This window comes from Schistocerca serialis, chromosome 7, assembly GCF_023864345.2.
Source record: "Schistocerca serialis cubense isolate TAMUIC-IGC-003099 chromosome 7, iqSchSeri2.2, whole genome shotgun sequence".
Classification (NCBI taxonomy): Eukaryota; Metazoa; Arthropoda; class Insecta; order Orthoptera; family Acrididae; genus Schistocerca; species Schistocerca serialis.
The window spans coordinates 385443807-385471111 of NC_064644.1; positions in this window are offsets into that span (position 1 = coordinate 385443807).

The following is a 27305-nucleotide window of genomic DNA, read 5'->3' on the forward strand; positions in this document are numbered from 1 at the left end:
CACCTGTAATACTAGAAGGCATATCATTTACATAAATAAGGAACAGCAGTGGCCCCAGCACCGACCCTTGGGGAACGCCCCATTTAACAGTGCCCCATTGGGACTGAACATCATTACCACTCTCAATATTGCGGAGGATTACCTTCTGCTTTCTGTTCTTAAAGTAGGAGGCGAACAAATTGTAAGCTACTCCCCTTACTCCATAATGTTCCAACTTCTGCAGTAATATTTTGTGGTCAACACAGTCAAAAGCCTTCGTTAAATCAAAGAAAACACCTAACGTTCGCAACCTTTTATTTAATCCGTCCAAAACCTCACAGAGAAAAGAGACTATAGCATTTTCAGTTGTTAAGCCATTTCTAAAACCAAACTGTACATTTGACAGCAAATTATGTGAATTTAAATGCTGCAATAACCTTGTATATACAACCCTCTCGATAACTTTAGCAAACACCGATGTTATAGAAATAGGTCTATAATTGTCAACATTATCCCTGTCTCCCTTTTTATAAAGTGGCTTCACTACCGAGTACTTTAATCGGTCAGGAAACCGACCAATCCTAAAGGAAAAGTTACAGATATGGCTAAGTACTGAGCTAACATACGTGGAACAATACTTCAGTATCCTGCTAGATACCCCGTCATATCCATGAGAGTTCTTGGTCTTTAGTGATTTAATTATTAACTCAATCTCCCTCTTGTCAGTATCATGGAGGAGCATTTCAGGTAACAGTCTCGGAACACTTTTTTCTAAGAGCGCTATATGATTCCCTGTTGGGACTAGGTTTCTATTTAGTTCACCTGCTATATTCAGAAAGTGATTATTAAGTACTGTACATATATGCGACTTATCAGTAACACGGACATCCCCACTACGCACTGATTCTATATCCTCGACCTGTCTCTGCAGACCAGCCACTTCCTTTACGACTGACCATATGGTTTTAATTTCATCCTGAGACTTAGCTATTCTATCTGCATACCACATACTTTTTGCCTTCCTAATAACATTTTTAAGCACCTTACAATACTGTTTGTAATGGGCTGCTGCATTTAGATTTTGACTGTTTCTAACGTTTTGATATAATTGCCACTTTGTTCTACAAGATATTCTTATCCCTTTAGTCAGCCACCCAGACTGCCTGTTTGTGCTAGTACCCTGTTTTAAACGTTCTAACGGAAAGCAACTTTCAAAGAGCACGAGAAAAGTCTTGAGGAAAGCATTATATTTATCGTCTACTGTATCAGCACTATAAACATCTTGCCACTCTTGTTCCTTGATAAGGTTTACAAAAGTCTGTACAGCAACTGGATCAGCTTTTCTAATAAGTTGGTAACTATATTTAACATGTGTTGCAGCACAAAAATCTTTTAGACTTAAAATTTGTGCATCATGATCTGAAAGGCCATTCACCTTTTTGCTAACAGAATGCCCTTCTAAAAATGACGAATGAACAAAAATATTGTCTATGGTTGTTGTACTGTTCCCTTGCACTCTCGTTGGAAAGAATACGGTTTGCATAAGATTATATGAATTAAGGAGGTCTACCAGCATCCTTTTCCTTGCACAATCACTTATACAATTAATATTGAAGTCACCACATATAACTAACTTTTTGTATTTCCTATAAAGTGAACCAAGAACCTCCTCTAGCTTTAGCAAAAATGTTGTGAAATCGGAGTCTGGGGATCTATAAATAACACAGTAAGAAGTTTAGCTCCGCTAAATTTAACCACACCTGCACAACATTCAAACACCTTTTCAGTGCAGTACTTTGAAACATCAATTGACTCAAATGGGATACCGTTTTTCACATACATGGCTACTCCCCCACACCGCAAAGAGCTCCTAGGAAAGCTGCCAGCCAGCCTGTATCCTGGTAAAGGAAGCCTCTGAATTATCTCCTTATTTAAGAAGTGTTCAGATATACCGTCGAAGTATCAGTATAAAGATGGCCGCCCCACTTGCGACTTGCACCAGGGAAGAACAGCGTTCTGTTATTCTTTTTTTGCTTAGTGAAGGCGTGAAACCTATTGAAATTCATCGACGAATGAAGCTTCAGTACGGTAACGCATTTTTGTCACAGCAGCAACTCTACGAATGGAGTGGGAAGTTCGCAAATGGTGTGATTTCAGTGGAAGATTCTCCTCGTCCAGGTCAGGCACAACGAGTTGTGACTCCACAGAACATTGCAGCAATTGAAGCCATAGTGAAGGAAAACCGCCGAGTGGCACTGAATGACACTGCAGTATGTTTACAGATTAGTCATGGGTCAGCACACCACATTGTGAATGATGTGCTCCAGTTTCACAAAGTGTCTGCAAGATGGGTGCCACCGCAGCTGACTCCTGAAATGAGATAACGTCGTGTTGATGCTTCGGCGCTTTGAACGAGAAGGTGATGGCTTCCTTGCAAGATTAGTTACTGAGGACGAAACCTGGGTTCACTTCCACCAACCGGAAACGAAGAGAGCGGGCAAAGTTTGGCGCCATTCCTCATCACCAAAACCAAAGTAGTTTCGAACAGAACCACCAGCAGGCAAGGTTAAGCTCACTCTCTTTTGGGACGAAAAAGGCATCATTTTGTAGCATTACATGCCTAGAGGGACCACTGTCACCAGTGCATCATACACAGATCTCCTAAAAAGTCATCTGCATCCTGTAACCAAATCAAAGTGACGTGGATTGCTGTCAGCAGGTGTCCTTTTGCAACATGGCAATGCAAGGCCCCACACTGCCCGTACAACAATTGCAACAACCACAGACCTGCATTTTGAGTGTCTTCCTCATCCACCATACTCACCAGACCTTGCTCCAAGTGATTTCCATATGTTTGGGCCACTCAAAGATGCAATGGGAGAAAAGAAATTCCGTTCTGATGAACAGCTACGCCACGCGGTGCACGAGTGGTTGCGCGGACTACCAAAAGAATTTATTTCTAAAGGAATTTATGCACTTTGTAAGCGCTGGAGGACTTGCATTTAGTGTGGGGGAGATTATGTGGAAAAGTGAGACAGCTTTGTAGCACTTCTGCACAATAAATAATATTTTAAAAAATATTTAAGGTTTTCATTTGACTCACCCTCGTACATTATCTATATCAGACTCCGCAAGCCACCTAATGGTGAGGGTAGTTTGGGCACCACTATCTGATCCCTCCAACCCTGTTCCACTCGCGAGTAGTGCGTGGGAAGAACGATTGTCGGTAAGCCTCTGTACTGGCTCTAATTTCTCGAATTTTCTCCCCGTGGTCAATATGCGAGATGTATGAGGGCGAAAGTAACACGTTTTACGACTCCTCCGGAAAGTGCTGTCCCGAAATTTTAACAGTAAATCCCTCCGGGATGCACAACACTTGTCTTGTAACGTTTGCCAGTGGAGTTTGTTTAGCATCACCGTAACGCTCTCTCACCAGCTAAACTATCCTGTGACGAAGCGCGCCGCTCTTCGTTGGAACTTCTGTATCTCGTCTATCAGTCCTACTTGACAAAGATCCCAATACTCAAAAATCGGGCGAACTAGCGCCTTGTAAGCCATTTTCATAAGATTCTTCCGATGAATCTGATGATGATGACGATGATGTTTGGTTTGTGGGGCGCTCAACTGCGCGGCCATCAGCGCCGGTACAAAGTCTCAATTTTTTACGCAGCCCATTATCTTTTCACAATCCAATCTAGTGGCTTTCACAAATGATAAGGACAAAACAAGCAGCCAGTTCGTGGGCAGAGAAAATCCACAACCCGGCCCAGAATCGGTGAATCTCAGTCTGGTGTCTGCTTTTCCCACTACCTCACTATCTATTTCACGTGGTCATTCCGCTTAAGGTCGCTCTGGATAGTTACGCCTAGATATTTTACGGCACACACTGTCTCCAGCTATTTCTCATCAGTAGTGTAGCTCTACAGTAGTGGATTTCTTTTCCTATGTATACGCAATACATTACATTTATTTATGTTCAGGATCAATTGCCAGAGCCTGGACCATTCATCAATTCTCTGCATGTCGTTCTGCTAATTCTTACTATCCTCTGGCGTTGCTACTTTGGTGTACGCAACTGCGTCATCTGCAAGTAGCCTTAAAGAACATCCGACGCTTTCTACTAGATCATCTATGTATATTGCAGACAGCAACGGTCGTATCACACTTCTCTGTGGTAGGCCAGATATAACTTTTACATCTATCGATTTAGATTCGTTACGAGCGACGTGTCGAGTTCTATCTGCAAGAAAGTCTTCAATCCAATCACAAGTCCGCTCCGATATTCCGTAAGCCTGTATTTTTTTCATTAAACGGTAATTCGGGATGGTGTTAAATGTCTTACTGAAATCAAGGCATACGGAATCAACCTGAGCGCCGTTGTCCACTGCGCTGTGGATCTCACGGAGGAACAGAGCGAGCTGAGTTTCGCAGGAGCTCTGTTCGCGGAATCCATGTTGATTTATATGGAGAAGATGTTCATTTTTAAAAACTTCATAATTCTTGAGCATAGAACATTTTCCATAATTCTACAATAGGTTAACATCAACGACATAGGTTTATAAATGTGTGTATCTGCCTTACGGCCTTTCTTAAAAACGGGACTGACCTGTGCTTTTTTCCAGTCATTAGGTACAGTCGTGCTCAAAAGTATCCGAACGACCTGAACTGCATTTCGCCTGATTCGCATGCAACCGGCATAACGCAGCTGTCTAGCAGGTCCTCTAATCGCTCCTTGGTACAGTCGTTTGACTTTTGAAAATGGTTCCAACATGTCACCACTAGAAAACACTGCTCTGTATCGCAGTAACTCAACATGTCAAGTAATACCACGATGCTACAAATATCAGGGAATGTCTTATCGCAGATAAGACTGTCCTTAAGGGTTGTAAGCACACATTTATTACAATAAATGTCATACATGAAATGTTACCACTCTCATTATTACGTCAGATAGGTAATGCACGTAGTAAGTTAGTCGAATTCATGATTTCCACTTCAAAGTAACATACAGTACTTATTATTTAACACAAAATGACATTAAAAATTTAAGTTATTCACGAGCAACTAGTTGAGAATATGTATGAACTGTAAATGACACGACAACCGTCTCGTTCTGCATATGGATTCAAACCCAGGTCAGGCAGACTAAGCAAAGATTTTCTGACTGACGCAAACTAACAGTCATTCCTGATTAGGCATACAGAGAGTTATATACCTCGATTTTAGACGGTACCAGTTAGCAAATATCAACTTTAAATTTCATAACGCAAACGTTTTTAACGGACGCGAATTCCTACCCAGCATCTATTGTCCCTGTTAACGAACTAGAGAGATGTTAAATGTTGCTTCTTCACAAATAACTTACTTGAAAGGCCGTGAGGCAAAGCTTTGTGTTGGACAGGGATTCGAACCCAGAACCTAATCGGATTGATATCGAAGCACAACTAACTGTTACATATCGGATTTTCTAGGCAATAACTAGATGTTTTAACTGAAATGACGAGACGAAACATTAATATTTTTCCTTCCCAGGACTCCAACCCGGCACCTATCGCTGTTATATTCTAGAGAAAACGAACGTAAAATACGGGTTTGTTGCACCAGCAGCGACATGTGAGCATGTTTGAACTAGATATAATATGACGAAGAGTTCAGTGTTCACTGGGAATCGAGCCCCACACATATCGTTGTTGACTACACAAAAATGGCTGTGAGCACTAGGCGACTTAACTTCTGAGGTCATCAGTCGCCTAGAACTTATAACTAATTAAACCTAACAACAAGGCAACGTATGTTTGGCAACTCTGTGATCGACGAGTTACTTCCTTGTGTGCACGGAATTAAGCCTCAAAGTTCACTTGATTTTACCTGTCATTTCCATTGAATAATCTCAGTTATTATCGCTTGAGGTGTAACAAAAGATTGTAAACTTACGGTTTTCAGCCCAGGAAAGTTGTTGCAGGTGGAAATCGCGACAAATCTCGTCCTTTAAATAGCGGTTTATGAGTTCTAGCCACTACTGGCCTCGTAAGAGGAAACTAAAACCAGCTCTGTGGTAACGTGCTGACCTCTGCAAAAGCGTCTGTTATGGTTCGCAGTTCCAGTCTCACTGACTTCAACGTTTTTACACCTCTGTGAAATAGCTACAAGCAGTCAGATCAAACATCAATAAGGAAATCGCAAGAAAATACTTTCAGCTCATAGTGCAATGGTGAAAATTTTACAATGCTGCACAACAGGTAACGCCTCTTTCCGCTGCTGACAAGCAAATTTTGGGTTTCTAGAAATACATAACTATATTTATGAAATGCCACATTTGCATACCTCTTGAGTATGACACAGCGTACCAATTAAGCACAGACCCAATCAAAATCTAAGTCAGTCGTATTTTACTAATTCGTGTCGATAGAGGCCCGCTTGTGTATAGATACTCAGTTTTATTAAAACAGACTTTCGTCGTAAGGTTATCGTGGTTATTTTTATTTCATTTCTTGTAACACAGTGCACAATTTTCGTAAGGTTTCCTTTAGTGTTGTTGAAACAATAGTAAACATGAGAGCGAAATTAATCATCAACGATATATGCGAATTCTCTGATGTTATCTATAACAGTCTGACGATGCACATGCAGTTTATTGATTGCATGCATGTAGAAAACTTGTTCTGAGTTAAAGCTGTGAAACAATGTTTCAAGAAGAATAAAATGCCACTACCACACGACAGCTAATGTAGAAAATACTCTTCTGACGTATTTGGACACGATGCGCTCTCCCCATACATAATACAAAACCTTCGAGATGCATCTGCTGCCGGGCTGTCTATTAAACCTGAAAAGAACAAAACGTCACAGAAGTTTGCCCTTTTTTCCACATGTGACTATTTTGGGTTGAGAAGTGAAGGGAATTATGTCCAAAGTTCCATTACATTGGTAACTTCAGCAGACAGCAGAACTCAGTTTAAAAAAGAATTAGCAGTAAATGTGATCGACCTCGCGACATCTTACCGATGGTGCACGACACTTACCATTACCCTACTTGCTGACACATAGCTACAACAGCTCCGGAGCTGAACAACAATTTCTCTAGAACTTCTGCATACCACAGCGCTACGAGGTAATGCAAATGGACGAGTCTAGACTTCTGAGAGAAACAGTTACAGCTGCACGACGCTTTTTAAAAACAGATAGCGCAATAGAATAGCTCAAGTGGAAAGGAACACTTCATATTTAAATTTCTGCATCCTACACTGTTGGCAGTTCTGTGTAGGTGGCAGTTACGTGATTTTATTTCGGTGATTACAAAATAGAGTCGAATGTATGCACTGGGTAGCCGAAGCAGCTAGTACATGGTGATTCGGTCAACCAAGTAAATGCTGCAATTTACTACAGGGAATCTGTGTGTCAGAATTCACATCCAGCGTGGCGCAACGGTGTTATGATAGAAAAATGAGTCACATGAGAGAGGATTTGGTGGTCTGTTGGACTGCTGAGAGGTTATTATACCTATGATCTGGGTTCGATTCCCACTTCTGTCAATGATTCTAGATAGGGAGAGAAAAATTCCATTCTCTTCTGGCTACACCAAGTGAAGAAGATATAATGGCAGTGTGGTCTGAAATTCACATTAAAGAAGATATTCTTTCTCTGCCAAGTAGGCGTCAGGTTGAACCACAGTAAAGTCTGGAGTGGCGACATGTAGAAACTCTATCACCAGTAACCTTTCTTATACTAGTTATTTATTTCTAGTGACGAAACAAACGCTATGTAGGGTCACAGGGCACTTATTCCACAAAACACAAATAAAAAACAAACACAACATTTCCACAATACAAAAGAACTCACAAGCTGAAAACTTACAAACACACTCAACAAACACACACAATGACAACACCACACAGAAAAGAACCAGATGGTACACCATGACCTACACACATAAACTAACACACAGAGTTGCAAACATCCTAAAGAGACAGGGCTTCAAAATAGCATATAAGCCTGGGCAAACCCTTCAATCACACCTAAGCCAGCCAGCTACCAAGAGGGACAAATTCCAACAATCAGGAATATATAAACTTGAATGTCAAAGTTGTGATGCAGTATACATAGGCATGACATGCAGGAATTTTGAAACAAGATACAAAGAACATATCAGATGTTGGAAGTATGAAACAAACCATTCCACATTTTCAGAGCATTTAAAACACTACAACCATCATCCTACAAACATGGAACAAGAAATGAAAATAATGAGAATAAGCAACCATGACAAACATCTTATACAAATGCAAGAAAACTTCCACATCCAGAAAGCCATAGCAGAAAACAAACATGTGATAAATGAACAAACACACATCAGCACAGGCTCCTTACTACACTTAATAAAGGAAATGATAACATAAAAAAAGTATATAGCACCAAAATACACACACACACACACGCACACACACACACACACACACACACACACACACACACACACACACACATAAACAGTCGCCCCCCCTCCAAAAACAAAAAAAAAAGAAAAAATTGCATAACACCAAAATACAGACAGACACACATACACAGCACAAAAAAAAATATATATATATATATATATATATATATATATATATATATCACCAAAACACACACACACACACACACGTACACAGGACATAAACAAAATTAAATAACTAAATACAATAAAATAAAATTAAATAATATGACACCAAAAAAAAAAAAAAAACCCACACACACACACACACACACACACACACACACACACACACACATACATACACAAGCGCACACACAAATGCATACACGAACAGACCACAGATACTTCGATAGTTACACTCATAAGTTTGGCAGTAATATTCGATCTTTTGCAAAAACATTTGACAGTCGGCAACAGAAATCAAAACATTGCATTAAAAAAAGCGTTCAGTGCATAGTGCTGTGAAATGCAGAAAAAACAGCAAATTGGCGCTCATAGGAAGACGAACAAGACCAAAAATGCAACAGGAGCGTAATATGCAAGAAACTGTCTACGCAACCTGTAAGTACAGTTCAAAACATTACTACTTAATAGGAAATACCAACCACCAGAACTGTTTATAACCTATAGGCACAGTGACAAAAATTTAAATAAAATAACTAACATATGTACATATTACAGGCCACTGATGATGCCTTGCAGAAAATAAAGGCGAAATGCGTATGGCACTAAAATTGTGTTTTATTCAGTTGCTGTCAGACGGTCCATAAGTGAAAATCATCAACATACCGTAGTATTACGCGCAACTGAGGAGGACAGGACCAAAAAATTGAAGATGTCAATACAGCTATGTCAAGCATTCCCTGTCAACGTGTACAACAGGTTCAAGAAAATACATCTGAGACTCCATAAGACGATACAGCATATAAAATTCAACAGAACATGCAAAAAGAACGATTTAATTCCAAGCTACATTAATGTAAAGGTTAAAAACAGTTCTACAGTGGCACAAAAGTCGAAATCATTTGCAGAACGATATTGGTTACTACATGAAATTAAGATGCTCTATTCGAAAAAACAGCACCTAAACATGATGCTCTATGAGACTCATCTAGAATTGGCAAAAAACGTAGGAAACGCCGTAGTTTTCATGGCACTAGTGGAAAAAACTGAGCACAACACATACATAGCAATGAAACATTTAGAAAACAAACATAAACACAAGATAATGAAACTAACAGCAAAAAAGACGCAAAAATACATTTACATTTTAAATGTGAAACCACATGAACACCAACACTCATTCCATCCACGCTTAGTTAACCTAACAGAGACAGAACTACACGAAAACGAAAAAATGCTCTTGGAAAAAGGTTTGAAACACTGCACCAATAGCAAGGTGAACAATCAATATATAGAAAATCTCATAGTAGAAACCGAACACATCCTTACACGTGAAGAACAACAAAATAATTGTGAAATAAACATAGGACTGACAAGAGAACTAGTAAAAGAAGAAATAAAAGGCATAATAAAACAAACACAGCAGACACACAATAAGAACAACCAAACAGAAGCAGCTACTATGAAAAGGTTAAAACAAAAGTTAACAAACAACAACGTATTAATAACAAGAGCAGACAAGGGAAATGTAACAGTACTCATGGATAAAGAGCAATACATCACAAAAACCAAGGAATACATAAACACCAACGCAATACAAAAACTGAAGTCAGATCCCACTACACGATTCCAGGCAAATGTGAAACGAACACTGAAAAACATTGAACACACACTCACAGACAAACAAATATACTACTCAACACAGAAAAACCCACAAGCACCAACACTCCGCAGTCAACCGAAAGTACATAAAGACGGAATGCCAATGAGACCTGTTATCAACTTCAAGAAAGCCCCAACATACCGCATAGCCAAACACCTCCAAAAGTTAGTTACAAAACACTATAAAGTAGAAAACAAGAGAACAGTGATAAACACATGAAACCTAATAGAAAATATACAGAACATACAGGTAACACACACAGCATCACTGATTTCATTCGATATAGAAAATATGTATACCTCCATCCCTATCACAGAAACAATAGAAATCATAGAACAAAATCTCTCATCCCACAGCAACCTCACCACAGACGCAATAAAAGAAATAACAGATATGCTCAGACTCACAACTGAACCAAACTACTTTCAGTTTGAGGAAGAATATTATCTACAAACTGATGGACTGCCCATGGGATCCCCAATATCAGGAACACTAGCAAACATTTTCATCAGTCACCTTGAAAATCAGATATTTGATAAGATAACCACAAATGAAAGTTTCAAAATCATATATTGGTACAGATACGTGGATGACATTATTTGTTTGGTAGACGAGCCAAGTGAAAAAATAGATGAACTCCATTCAGAAATAAACAAAGCTCATAAGAACATAAAATTCACACTTGAAAAAGAAAAAGAAAATCAGATAAATTTTCTTTACATTACAATTAAAAAAGGAAATGGAAAACATACATTTAACATATTTAGAAAACCAACAGCCACGGACACAATAATACATTGCACATCCAACCACCCCCAAAGCCAGAAATTTGCAGCACTAAGACACATGTTACATAGATTAAACAGAATCCCACTCAGTAAGAGAAACTACGAACAGGAAATGAACACGATCATACAAATAGCTAGGAACAACGGGTATGACACACATGTGGTACACAGGCTCAATCAAAAAATAAAAACACAAATAAAAAACAAACACAGCATTTCCACAATACAAAAGAACTCACAAGCTGAAAACTTACAAACACACTCAAAAAACACACACAATGACAACACCACACAGAAAAGAACCAGATGGTACACCATGACCTACACACATAAACTAACACACAGAGTTGCAAACATCCTGAAGAGACAGGGCTTCAAAATAGCATATAAGCCTGGGCAAACCCTTCAATCACACCTAAGCCAGCCAGCTACCAAGAGGGACAAATTCCAACAATCAGGAATATATAAACTTGAATGTCAAAGTTGTGATGCAGTATACATAGGCATGACATGCAGGAATTTTGAAACAAGATACAAAGAACATGTCAGATGTTGGAAGTATGAAACAAACCATTCCACATTTGCAGAGAATTTAAAACACTACAACCATCATCCTACAAACATGGAACAAGAAATGAAAATAATGAGAATAAGCAACCATGACAAACATCTTATACAAATGCAAGAAAACTCCCACATCCAGAAAGCCATAGCAGAAAACAAACATGTGATAAATGAGCAAACACACATCAGCACAGGCTCCTTACTACACTTAATAAAGGAAATGATAACATAAAAAAAAGTATATAACACCAAAATACACACACACACACACACACACACACACACACACACACACACACACACACACACACAGCCGGCCGGTGTGGCCGTGCGGTTAAAGGCGCTTCAGTCTGGAACCGCGTTACTGCTACGGTCGCAGGTTCGAATCCTGCCTCGGACATGGATGTGTGTGATGTCCATAGGTTAGTTAGGTTTAATTAGTTCTAAGTGCTAGGCGACTGATGACCTCAGAAGTTGAGTCGCATAGTGCTCAGAGCCAACACACACACACACACACACACACACACACACACACACACACACATAAACAGCCGCCCCCCCTCCAAAAAAAAAAAAAAAAAAAAATTGCATAACACCAAAATACAGACAGACACACATACACAGCACAAAAAAAAATATATATATATATCACCAAAACACACATACACAGGACATAAACAAAATTAAATAACTAAATACAATAAAATAAAATTAAATAATATGACACCAAAAAAAAAAACACACACACACACACACATATATATATATACACAAGCGCACACACAAATGCATACACGAACAGACCACAGATACTTCGATAGTTACACTCATAAGTTTGGCAGTAATATTCGATCTTTTGCAAAAACATTTGACAGTCGGCAACAGAAATCAAAACATTGCATTAAAAAAAGCGTTCAGTGCATAGTGCTGTGAAATGCAGAAAAAACAGCAAATTGGCGCTCATAGGAAGACGAACAAGACCAAAAATGCAACAGGAGCGTAATATGTAAGAAACTGTCTACGCAACCTGTAAGTACAGTTCAAAACATTACTACTTAATAGGAAATACCAACCACCAGAACTGTTTATAACCTATAGGCACAGTGACAAAAATGTAAATAAAATAACTAACATATGTACATATTACAGGCCACTGATGATGCCTTGCAGAAAATAAAGGCGAAACGCGTATGGCACTAAAATTGTGTTTTATTCAGTTGCTGTCAGACGGTCCATAAGTGAAAATCATCAACATACCGTAGTATTACGCGCAACTGAGGAGGACAGGACCAAAAAATTGAAGATGTCGCTTATTCCATCTTTTATCTGAGCTTCTGTATGTCGATAAAATTGGTTCTGAACTGAGAATGCAAATTCCGCGTTTAGGGCGGTCTGATACCTTCGTGACAATACAGCTCGGCAACAATTTGTTGTTTGATCAAAACTGCAGATTCCTCAACATCTCCACATATTACTCGTGAATGGGTTCGAATCCTAGCACGGCACTAAAGATTTCACAATGTATTATCAAGCTCTAGCATGACAACACCTATCAGCTTTTGGATAATAATTTTGAGTTTTAATGTTTTTTCATTCGTTGTCAACACTAACGATATCTGGCGTTTTTGACTCCCAGTGGGACACAGAAGTATTTGCGAGATCACTGTAAGTTCAAGATGTTATTCCGAGCAGCTGGTGGAGAAAAATTCGGTGGCTGACGTCTCTTTGTGTGTAGTCAAGCCGGCCGGAGTGGCCGTGCGGTTCTAGCCGCTACAGTCTGGAGCCGAGCGACCGCTACGGTCGCAGGTTCCAATCCTGCCTCGGGAATGGATGTGTGTGATGTCCTTAGGTTAGTTAGGTTTAATTAGTTCTAAGTTCTAGGCGACTGATGACCTCAGAAGTTAAGTCGCCTAGTGCTCAGAGCCACTTTTGTGTAGTCAACAACGATATGAGTGGGGCTCTATTCCCAGTGAGCACTGAACTCTTCGTCATATTATTTCTAGTTCAAACATGCTCACATGTCGCTGCTGGTGCAACAAACCCATATTTTACGTTCGTTTTCTCTAGAATATAACAGCAATAGGTGCCGGGTTGGAGTCCTGGGAAGGAAAAATATTAATGTTTCGTCTCGTCATTTCAGTTAAAACATCTAGCTATTGCCTAGAAAGTCCGATATGTCACAGTTGGTTGTGCTTCGATATCAATCCGATTGGGTTCTGGGTTCGAATCCCTGTCCAACGCAAAGCTTTGCCTCACGGCCTTTCAAGTAAGTTATTTATGAAGAAGCAACATTTAACATCTCTCGTAGTTCGTTAACAGGGACAATAGATGCTGGGTAGGAATTCGCGTCCGTTAAAAACGTTTGCGTTATATAGTTTAAAGTTGATATTTGCTAACTGATACCGTCTAAAATCGAGGTATATAACTCTCTGTATGCCTAATCAGGAATGACTGTTAGTTTGCGTCAGTCAGGAAATCTTTGCTTAGTCTGCCTTACCTGGGTTTGAATCCATATGCAGAACGAGACGATTCGTCGTGTCATTTGCAATTCATACATATTCTCAACTATCTGCTCTTGGGTAACTTAAATTTTTAATGTCATTTTGTGTTAAATAATAAGTACTGTGTTACTTTGAAGAGGAAATCATGAATACGACGAACTTTCTACGTGCATTACCTATCTGACGTAATAATGAGAGTAGTAACATTTCAGGTATGTCATATATTGTAATAAATGTGAGCTTACAAGCCTTTAGGGCAGTGTTATCTGTGACAAGGCATTCCCTGATATTTGTAGCATCGTGGTATTACTTGACATCTTGAGTTACTGCGATACAGAGCAGTGTTTTCTAGTGGTGACATGTTGGAACCACTTTCAATAGTCAAACGACTGTACCAAGGAGCGATTAGTGGACTTACTAGACAACCACGTTATGCTGGTTGCATGCGAATCAGGTGAAATGCAGTTCAGGTCATTCGGATACTTTTGAGTATGACTGTACCTTTCGTTCCTCATGTGATCTACTATAAATTACTGCTAGAAGAGGAGTAAGTTATTTCGCATAATCTTCATAGCATCTTATAGGTACACTACTGGCCACTACTAGAACCGACATTTTCACCAAATTTGGGTGCATAGATCCTGAGAAATCAGTACCCAGAACAAGCACCTCTGGCCGTAATATCGGCCATGATACGCGTGCGCATTGAGTCAAACTGAGCTTGGAAGGCGTGTACAGCTCCCCATGCAGCTTCAACACGATACCACAGTTTATCATGAGTAGTAACTGGCGTATTGTGACGAGCCAGTTGCTCGGCCACCATTTACCAGACGTTTTCAATTGGTGAGAGAATGTGCTGGCCAGGGCAGCAGTCGTACAGGTCATGCAACATGCGGTCGTGCATTATCCTGCTGAAATGTAGGGTTTCGCAGGGATCGAGTGAAAGGTAGAGCCACGGGTCGTGACACATCTGAAATGTAACGTCCACTGTTCAAAGTGCCGTCAATGCGAACAAGAAGTGACCGAGACGTGTAATCAATGGCACCCCATACCATCACGCCGGGTGATACGTCAGTATGGCGATGACGAATGCACGCTTCCAATGTGAGTTCACCGTGATGTCGCCTAACACGGATGCGACCATCATGATGCTGTAAACAGAACCTGGATTCATCCGAAAAAATGACGTTTTGCCATTCGTGCACCCATGTTTGTCGTTGAGTATACCATCGCAGGCGCTCCTGTCTGTGATGCAGCGTCAAGGGTAACCGCAGCCATGGCCTCCGAGCTGATAGTCCATGCTGCTGCAAACGTCGTCGAACTGTTCGTGCAGATGGTTTGTGTCTTGCAAACGGCCCCATCTGTCGACTCAGCCATCGAGACGTGGCTGTACGATCCGTTACAGCCATGCGGATAAGATGCGTGTCATCTCCACTGCTAGTGATACGAGACCATTGGGATCCAGCAGTGCGTTCCGTATTACCCTCCTGAACCCACCGATTCCATATTCTGCTAACAATCATTGGATCTCGACCAACGCGAACAACAATGTCGCGATATGATAAACCGCAATCGCGATAGGCTACAATCCGACCTTTATCATAGTCGGAAACGTGATGGTACGCATTTCTCCTCCTTACACGACGGTTCAATCCCGCGTCCGGCCATCCTGATTTAGGTTTTCCGTGATTTCCCTAAATCACGTCAGGCAAATGCCGGGATGGTCCCTCTGAAAGGGCACGGCCGACTTCCTTCCCAATCCTTCCCTAATCTGATGAGACCGATGTCCACGCTGTCTGGTCTCCTTCCCCAAACCAACCAACCAACAATCCTTACACGAGGCATCACAACAACGTTCCACCAGACAACGCCGATCAACTGCTGTTTGTGTATGAGAAATCGGTTGGAAACTTTCCTCATGTCAGCACGTTGTAGGTGTTGCCACCGGCGCCAACCTTGTGTGAATGCTCTGAAAAGCTAATCATTTGTATATCACAGCATCTTCTTCCCGTCGGTTACATTTCACGTCTGTAGCACGTCGTGTTTCTGGTGTACCAATTTTAATGGCCAGTAGTGTATATCATCGCCGGCCGGTGTGGCCGAGCGGATCTAGGCGCTTCAGTCTGGAACCGCGCGACCGCTACGGTCTCAGGTTCGAATAGTGCTTCGGGCATGGATGTGTGTGATGTCCTTAGGTTATTTAGGTTTAAGTAGTTCTAAGTTCTAGGGGACTGATGACCTCAGATGTTAAGTCCCATAGTGGTCAGAGCCATTTGAACCATTTGTATGTCATCTCATCCCGACGCCTTTCCATTACTAAGCGACTGTAGGTCGTTTTCAATTCCACGATTTCAATATCTGCCATCTGGCCGTTCGTACGACGATTGAAAAGAGGGACTGTGTTACGAACTTCCGCGGTGAAACAACTTCGGAAGTCCGAATTCAGAAGAACGTCTCCAAGACTGTGCGCCACATTCGCATCAAGTCACTGGTGGAGTGACGTTCTAAGATGACATTACATGGCTCCACGGGTCACCTCTAGTGGTCGCTGAGGGCAGTCTCTACGTGTCCACGGAATAGGGAGGAGATTCTGCAGTCAATAGAGCGACTGTGTCGCCAACAGTTTGGTAACAATTTCACGTTGATGGATGATAACTCGCTAGCTCATCGTGCTGTTCTCAAACACCTTCCCTTCAGTATGCTACGATCACGAAAATGGAGCTGCCTACCTGTTCCCTGGTCGTCAATCAAACCGATGTGGGATCGGTTGAAATGAGCTGTTTTTGGGTATCAACAATGATCACTTATCCTGCGCGACTAATGCTAAATCGCTATTGAATATTAGGGCAGTTTGGACCGGTTTTGACGATCTCACTGATTAGACGCCACGATGGATTTAAGCCTACATCCGAGCGAGGTGACGTTCCACAACGTACTGACGTTGCTCAAGTGTGTTGTTAAATACTCTCCACAGGAAACGTGATTATGTCGCTGAATTTCAAAACGAATGGGCGATTAAAAACTTTTGTTGAACTTTGTGGATATAGATATACGTGTTTCGTCTTGGCGACTATCTTCAGTGAGTGTTATTTTTGTATTGTTGGTGGCGATGAGAGAGAAATACGGGGTGAGTGAATCTATTTGCCGACAGTGGCGTAGTACAGCTGATCGTTAGAACAAATCGAACCAAATGCGGGGTTATCACTCAACGCGCTCAACAAGCAAAACTTGGCAGGATGCACTTTGTATGATTACTGTAAACAGACCTCGCCTCTATTTAGCGGTAATTTGGATAATCCGACTACTTAATTGCAGCATTTAATTTCATCAGCTTCTGGGCAAATTTGCCAGGAATCACAATAATGTGTTTTATCCCGCTGCGCGGTAAGCAGTGCAAGCAGTGCGCAGCCACTAACAACAGTACGAGTGTACCAAAGGCACACACACGTGCGCTGTTTCAAAAGAGTGATTCAAGATATCGAGCTAAGTTCATCTAGAGATGAGAATATTGAGACATCGTCTTCAAACACAACTTTTTTTTTACCTGAACAACAATAGTTCTTTTTCCTTGTGAAACACAGAACTTCTTACATAGCATCTGGTAGGGCTTATAAAAAAGTAGAGCAGAATATGGCAGAAATCGATTTTTGCATGGAACTGTCCCGCAGTAAATACGAGAAGTTAGCTGAATATGAAGACCTAACTCTGGAGACCGGTTTTTTAAGATGTTTAAGGAAGCATCACATCGACACACTTCGTTTTGTTTAGCATTCTTTTCTTCTCGTGCGATGTATTTCTACTTGCTTTCTTCAGACCACAGTTTAATGTATTACAAGTGACAACATTTTCTGCCTCGCCTGTTATTACCTATATTTATTCATAACAGCGATTCTGGCGTATTGTAACATTCTAGAGTGACAGTTGTAACAAAACACGTTGATTAAAGACCAGTTCAATGTGAATAATACCTTCTGTTTTGTTTGTGTTATAGAAACAAAACTATTTTTGTAAAATACTATACTTCTTCCCACTTCACTATGAAATGCGGCAATACATAATCATTCCTCCTAAGAGGACATAACCTAGTTTCAATAATATATATACTTCCGTATGTTATCAGTTCTAAAACATTGCAGAACTGTGGAGACAACTAAACAGAAAATAATCGGAACGATGTAATATACCAGATAAGTTACACGGTAAATTAGCATTCCTAAATTAGAGTTCTGAATTTTGATCTATCTTGAATGATACCTTCGTGAATTCCTATTTCTTTTAAGTTTTAAATTTTTCCTGTTAGCCACGCCCTACGACTTTTTTTTATTAAGAAACAATTTCAGAACTTATTTAATCTGTTCTATATTAGTGGATATAAAACAGTATTTTCAATTTCCTCATAGTATCTGTAACTTCTCTGTGAAAGCTTACAGATTTCGTTTCATTCCTTTTGCTAATAAACTAAATTTTCATACTTTGTTCACAAATGTTTACCTGCAGTTTTTGGCGGCCCAAGAATTTGCCATTTCAACGATCTCCATTATAACAAAACACTTAAAACTGTCTGATACGATGATACAATGGCATAACTTCCTACACAACCCCAAAATAAGGAAGGCATTCACCAATCTATTTAGCTCGACTAAATTCTGAGCATTATTTATGAGTAATGACGGGATACAATGAAAAACAAAATACAACGAAACAAATCTTTCCACGTCCATTTTCGCACGAATTTAGCGAATTCCCTTCTTTAATCTCGGTTTGTCAAATATTGTTTACGATCGTTGGGCCACTACAGTAGCTCATATTAGTAGATGGCGGACAGTGGCTCAGCCGGCCGGCCACCTTGTCGAGTAAATAAAACTAAAAGAACAAATTTTTTTAAAATTCCAGAAATGTAGATAATTTTGTCTAAAATTTGGTCCTAATGCTCCGAAGGAAGAAAATCATTCCGAAATGACGAAAAGATGAAAGTACCAAATATAAAAGCTGTGAGTGAGAACTGATTAAACTTCTTATGTATTTCTTAACTTTTGTCTGGAGGATTCATTAAAGGCTACCAAACACAAAAATCGTCGCAAGACATTTAATTCCTCTACTAACGAATATGATATAAGCATATCAGCATACAAAGCTGTTCAAACAAAGTTGCGAAAAGGGGAGCCGTTACCTCTGTCAGTATAAGAACGTTCTTACATGGACATTCCTACATGTCCACATGATCGACATGGAGAGAAATAAACTTGCAAGTATATTATAACATCGCTGCCTATCCCACGTGCAGATATCGATATTATCCTCTGTGGTGAGCGCAGAGCGCGGTTGGAGGTAGTGCTGGTTTGGCTTCTGGGTGCGTTCATCATGCAGTGTCGATGCGGCGGCCGTAGAACGCAGTTGGCAGATAATTTTGCTGTAGTAGTAAAAAATCATGCCACAAAAATTGTTTGTTTCATATCAATGCTGGGACTCAATACCTGAATAGGATAATTTCGAGATCGTGTGTTGTGTCGCGAGAATAACAATCAACCGTGTCCGGTCGATTACGGGCCAAGCAACGTGTCCTGTACAGTTATCCGTGTGAACATTAAAAGCGAGACAGAGACATATAATTGTTCAGGATAAATATCAAGTGTGTAAAAGCTTTTCGTTCGGATATTTTACCGCCATATCATCAAACTGTCACGTGCGCTCATGAAAATTTCCAGTAAGGCCACCAGAATTGTTTAATGCTGATTGCAAGAACTGCTGCACTCGTCTAAATTAATAGCAACGCACTGGAACCGTTGAGTTTGTGTATTTGTGGTCCAAACATCTGAACTGAGTGATTAATGTTTCGACAGTACATTGCAACGGACTACATCGCTGAAGTACCAATGATCACTACATCGATCATTTGAAATAATAGTTGTGAACAGTGTAGCTCAAAATGTAAAGTGTTTAATTAACGAAATATATTTGAATCTTGTCAGATAAACATGGGTCTCATTGCGTACCTCCCCAACCTGCCACAACCAATTGGCGCTACAGGACCAAATCACTCGCTGGCAGTGGGTGTAGCAAGAGGTCAGCCGCCGCGGGGAAACTACAAAATATTACGACTAAAATTACTTTGTGATTGACAGATAGTGATGAGACCTTGTAGATTAACCTTGAAGCCCAGTCATCACTTTTGGGACGATCATGGCCAGATGTTGTAAACCGAGTGAAACAAGAAAGAGCCGACTAAATAACATTATGCCATTGCTCCATAGCCCAGGTTTTACAATTTCGGCACCACTTTTTCCAATTGTTCATTTACATCACTGATGTGTGGTTTTGGAATTGCAGCTCACCTTGCAGTTTCTGCGTTTAAAGAACACTTTGTGTTGTTTCCGCGCTGAGAGGGTTCGCGAGTGCGACATTCAGTTCTGCAGTGACTCTTGCAGCTGTCGTCACAATCATTTTCCATTAGCGTCTGTCACCGCCACTCAATAAACTCTTTCGTCTGCGCTGATATTTAGTAGATGACGTTTTCTCGCTTTCCTTGAATCTTCGATGCGGTGTCTCCTGAAAATTAAATACTTTGGCTCTCTTGGTTACGGGAGCAATCACCATACGACCATCATCGGCTCCCTAAGCTCCGAAATAATCCACTCTTAAATACACAGAACGCTGTTTTGATCTCTACTGGCACATGCAACCCATTGAGGACGTTGCACAGATACAGTTTGTAGTTAAATGCAACAGGCTTCACTACTATCTGCGTTATCACGCCTGTGCCGGTCCCCGGCACGAATCAGCCCGGCGGACTGGTGTCGAGGTCCGGTGCCCCAGCCAGCCTATGGATGGTTTTTAAGACGGTTTTCCATCTACCTCGGCGATTGCGGGCTGGTTCCACTTGTTACGCCTCAGTTACACCACGTCGGCGATTGCTGCACAAACGCTGTCTCCACGTACGCATACACCATAATTACTCTACCACGCAAACACTGGCGTTACACTAGTCTGGTATGAGACGTACCCGGGGGGTCCACTGTGGCGGTGTGGGTGCACTACTGTAGCCTGTTGTGGGATTGTGAACCACTGAGGGCTACAGCAGGACGAAGCCTCTCCGTCGTTTCTAGGTTCCCTTCTTAAATACACAATACTCTACACAATACAATATTATCTGCGTTTATCTTTAAGCTTGCATTTCTCGCGGTGTTTCCTGTTTTTTCTAGTCCTTGTATTGTAACGCTTGCATGTACACTGAAGAGCCAAAGAAACCGGGATGGGCATGCGGATTCGAATACATAAATATATAAACAGGCAGAATACGGTGCTGCGGTCGGCAACAAGTGTCTGGTGCAGGTGTTAGATCTGCCACTGCTGCTACAGTGGCAGGTTATCAACATTTAAGTGAATTTCAACATGGTGTTATAGTCGGTGCTTGAGCGATGGGACACAGCATCTTTGAGGTAGCGACGAAATGGGGATTTTCCCGTACGATCATTTCACTAGTGTACTCTGAATATCAGGAATTCGGCAAAACATCAAATTTCCGAAATGTCTGCGGCTCAAAAAGATCCTGCAAGAACGGGACTAATGACGACGGAAGAGAATCGTTCAACGTGACAGAAGTGCAATCCTTAAGCAAATTGCTGCAGATTTCAATGTCGGGCCATCAATAAGTGTTAGCGTGCAAACCACTCAACGAAACATTATCGATGTAGGCTTTCGGAGCCGAAGGCCTATTCGCCTACCCTTCATGATTGCACTACACAAAGGATTACGCCACGCCTGGGCCAGTCAACAGCGACGTTGGACTGTTGATGACTGGAAACATGTTGCCTGGTCGGATGAGACTCGTTTCACATTTTATCGAGCAGATGGACTTGTACGGGTATGAAAACAACCGCAGGAATCAATGGACCCTGCATGTCAGCAGGGGATTGTTCAAGCGCGTGGAGGCTCTGTAATGGGGTGGGGTGTGTGCAGTTCGAGTGATATGGGTCCCTTGATCCTTCTAGATTCGACTCTGACAGGTGACACATACGTGAACATTATTGAGAATTGTTGTATACCTTGCAACGTGCTGTTCAGGAGAGATCTTCACCACCTGGTACTCTTACAGATTTATGGACAGCCCTACTGGATTCATGGTGTCACTTGCCTCCAGCACTACTTGAGGTATTAGTAGAGTCCATGCCACGTCGTGTTGCGGCACTTCTGCATGTTCGTGGGGGCCCAACACGATATAAGATAGGTGTACCAGTGTCTTCGGCTCTTCGGTGTATGTAATTTTTTTTTCTCTACATCGACTTATGTACTGTCTTGCCTTACCTACCACACTGCAGTATATTGTATTAATTGAGACACTAGATATACCGAGCGAGGTGGCGCAGTGGTTAGACACTGGACTCGCATTCGGGAGGACGACGGTTCAATCCCGCGTCCGGCCATCCTGATTTAGGTTTTCCGTGATTTCCCTAAATCACTCCAGGCAAATGCCGGTATGGTTCCTCTGAAAGGGCACGGCCGACTTCCTTCCCCATCCTTCCCTAATCCGATGAGACCGATGACCACGCTGTCTGGTCTCCTTCCCCAAACCAACCAACCAACCAACACTAGATATAAATGCTTATTTAGAAAAAGTAACCCAGCAGCTTCATTGAGGGACTCCAGCACTCTGTCATTTTGTTCGAAAATACGGGCGCTGGTTTTAAAACTTTCATTTGATTTCTATTTAGCTAGGCATTCGACCTCTCCCTAACGCCAGCTCTGTCCTTCAGTTTGGACAAGCTTCCCGAGTATGGAACTTAAAACGTCGCTGTTATTCTTTCGTTTGGCTATTTAGATGTACTATGTTTTTTGAAATGAAATATGCTATCATATTATTGATGCTATATCATGGATTTGTTCTATACATTGTACAACTAAAGCAAATTCTCCTAAGAGTGAGTCTTTCATGTTGTTTCTCTGAATTAATTTGATTAGATTCACTTATCTGTTAACAAACTCGAAATGTATCTGTAGCGTTAAATACTGATTGTCTAATGTAGGTATTCTTACACCCTACTGTATACTAATAGGTTAAATATTTTGCATGTTTATGCAAAATTTTCCTCTCTTGTTCTCTGCTAGATGTCTCAGCAGATATCTTTCTAACAAGGCTAACTACCTTGGCGCAGTGGTAACACGGGTTCCCGTCAGATCACCGAAGCGCTGGCGGACGTGGCTTCCATTAGGATGGATGACCGTTTGGGTCTGCCGAGCGCTCTTGACAAGGGTATTACACTCAACCCCGCCGGCCGGAGTGGCCGAGCGGTTCTAGGTGCAACAGTCTGGAACCGCGTGACCGCTACGGTCGCAGGTTCGAATCCTGCCTCAGGCATGGATGTGTGTGATGTCCTTAGGTTAGTTAGGTTTAAGGAGTTCTATGTTCTAGGGGACTGATGACCTCAGCAGTTAGGTCCCATAGTGCTCAGAGCCATTTGAACCATTTTCAACACTCAGCCCTTGTGAGAAGCTAATTGACAGAGAAGCAGCGGCTGCAGTCACGAAAATTGACAAGGGTCGGGAGAGCTGTGTGCTGACCACATACCCCTCCATGCCCGCAACCAGAGACGCCAGTGGGTTGAGGATCACATAGCGGTCGATCGACACCATTAGGCCTTCATGACCTGTTCTGACGGAGTTTTATTTTTTATCCCTTTTTCTAATAAGAATTTTCATCTTGACTTAATTGAATTAGTTCTTAATTTCATACTTCATCTGCTCAGTTCATTTTTAGCACGTCTCTGGACCGCAACATTTAAAATTGTTTCATTTTCTTCTTATTCGTTTGCACTGTGATCCACTTTTTGTATTACCTGTACTAAGTTTCAAAAGTTTTTTTACGTCTTTGATTAATGTAAGTAATTCACACGAGTACAGTTCTGTTACTAAAGAAAGCGACTTACTTAATTTCTGTTTTATCATACTTATTTCATCTAAGCGTACATTAGAGCATTTTTCAAGTTTGAAACCAAATTCCATGGGCATCAATGGCTAAAATTAATGAATACGAAAGTCATTTGGGAGGACGTGTTAATACATTAATTTTAATATAATCTCTTAGCTTACATATTTAAACTTTCGGTTTACTGGCATAATGTTTAAAGTAATGCTTTAAAGTAATGTAATACATTACAAGGGAAGAATATGCTATTTGGTATCTTCCAGACTGTTGCTCTTGTAGTTGACCTATAAAAGTCAAGTCTGATTATAAGTTTCTTAAAGTTCAGTGAGATGGGGATTTTTCTTTATGACCACCTCCCTGATGGATCTTGTTAAGAATAGATTTTTCCTCAAATATTCCCAATTTTATATCGTATCTTCATTGACCATCACAACATCAAACGGCTTAGGTTTACATCGAGCTTCAATAACGATATTCACCATATCTGCTGGAGCTTCTGCTACCGTTTTTATGTTAATCAGTCCCAAATCCTTAACATATTCCATAAAAGGGTGTCCAATAATAGGAAATGTTACTCTCACTGTCTCCAAAATTTACAGTTCATTCACAAGATTATTATATCTTAGAAATGTGTAATCTTCTTTCTGGTCTGAACATGAATCACCAAAAAACTTCAAAGATGTTTGACTTTCTTGTCAAATAATTCTGTCAAAGAGTGATGTCGTAAGATAGCAACTTAATTGCCACCTTTTCTTCCAATATCTTCAGTGCAAATCCAGAACACAAGTTGCTTTTGAAAGCTGATGCATATAAAGAGTAAACAGACAACTACCTGTTTTAATAGACATGTTTAGTATTTATGTTTGGTAAGAATAATTTTTTTTTTTGTATGTCCGTGCAGAGTGCTTCTGTTTCATTAGAATTTCCGCTTCTCTAACAAGCGTTTCTCTTTTAGGAGTAAAATGTTTCATCTTCTACTTTATGTACCTTTATGTACTTAATTTCCTTCAAGATATATTTCATCATGTCATCATATAAATTTTCAGATAATTTTCCATTCAGCACTTTCATCTCAGCGGTGTACTTTTCGCTGGTTGAGCATGTATCACTCGTGGTTACTCAAAAGTTACATTACATTTGGTGTTGAACACTGTTCTGTCCCTTTCACATCAAATGTCAAAATTCGGGAATGCATTTTTTCGCAGAAAGTTCCTCTGGCAAAAGCAACTTTTTCGTCTTGTCATTGCGGTAATGATTCGATCCATCCTTAAATGAATCCCTATGGTCATAAATTGCCTCTCATACTTCTTCCTTAAGTTTCTATGGCGTATTTCCCTGCTTACACTATCACGATGGAAAAAATCTAAACACCCGAGTATACCATAAAGGCCCAACGTTACCTACCGGCCGCCGCGTCCTTCTTAGCCCGCAGGCGTCACTGGATGCGGGTATGGAGGAGCATGTGGTCAGCACACCACACTCCATGCCCTAGTCAGTTTACGGGATCGGATCTATCACAAGGACCCTCGCCCGAATTCATACATATCTGAACTGTCATTAGCCGTTGTCTTGTTATTCCGTGTATTTCCATGAAGGCTTCTTTGCACATCGAAATTTAAAGTAAAATGACGTCATGCTGTACTCTCCTGTAGATAAAATTACATTGTCAAAACTATGCTTCTTTTTCATTCTTCCTTGATCGCCTTCTGTGAACTAGGAGGATTGTAATGAAACCTCTTAAATCCAATGATTGTTCATTCCAGTCTTCCACATCAATAAATTTTCTTATGATATTTGACCTATCTTTAGCACTCACTTCCTAAAAACACTTTAACTTACAATTGCAGTATTTTCTTTGTTCGTGGAACAGATCCCATAATTTCTTCATGACTGTACTCATGCGCCCACGTACTTGTCTTTTCCTAACAATTTTAGAATCTGAGGGTCTCTGTCTTTCAACCGCAAATGAAGTATTCATCATTAAAAAATAAACCATTGAAATTGAAAAGAATCACATACAACATGTGCATTTCTGAACAGATTGTCTCAAACTAAAGCAAAGGTTCTGAATAGTTCCAATAACGCACAGTAAAATAAAATTTGTTGCTCCTTGCTTTAACAATGTTTGTCCTACAAGGAATCTGAAACTTAATATACAGCAACAGGCGTTGTTTCATAGAGCTAATAAGAAGGTGAAGTGCAAGGACACAACACAAATTTAATAACTTAGAAACGGTAACACAAATACTTTTAACAGATATAACTATAAGGTTCAGCTGTGTGTAAGCGTTATCGATTACTGTAAACAACAAATGTTTCTGTTCGTGATGACTAAATTTCGGTCACTGTATTCCCGTACCTATCTCATTTGACGTTACGTTTTGATGTGGCGTCTAATAGATTACATAAATAGAGAAAACAGTAATACTTGGCTCTGGAATGACACATAATGCGCCAGATCAGGTTCTTGTCCGTCGAAATAAATTCCTGATCTAAAAGGGAGTAAGATTTCTTAAATTTCCTGTTCTTGCTGTTTAAATGTTTTCCACGGAAGAATCGTTGATCACATTTTGCTCCGTAACTAGCTATCCACCCCGCCTTTGCGTTTGTAGCACCAGATACCTTAGGACGTACGAATTGTTTATATTACACAGTTATAAAAACAAACTTAGTTGTGAGACAATCCCTCTGTTGAAGAAAATCGTGTCGAAGTGGCTACAGCAGCGCACGCACACACAGAAAAAGTCGGTGGGTGCTTTGATTTATAATTTTTGTGAATATACACATAGCTCCATCGCACATCAATCTATATGTTGTGTAAAAACCGTGTAAAAATCACCATGGTATGTTTGGCGTTAAACTTCACATACAAATAGAAAAATGTAGCGGGGCTTTAGAGTATAGCCTGTTTGGACTCTAATGAAGTTTCTCTGCTCCGGATTTGCAGCTGTTACTTTCCTGCTTCTTCCTACAGATACCACCACCTCTCTACCTGACCAGCTTGTCCCTACAACCATCAGCTTGTATCTACAGCCACTGCCATGACATGTCGCTCCAAACGTCAATCAATCTGGATCAGACAAAAATACATATATTACATATTCATCTTTACTTATTGGAAATAAATTGTACGTACAGCCTTCCTCGTGAATCATTCTGTGTATTAGTGAAAACCGCATCAAAACCCTTACAGTAGTTCCTGACATTATCCCGTCACAGAGAGAGAGACCACGTTGGGGGACTTTAATTTATAATATGCATAGAAGATCAAGAGGCAACCGTTAGTTTCGGT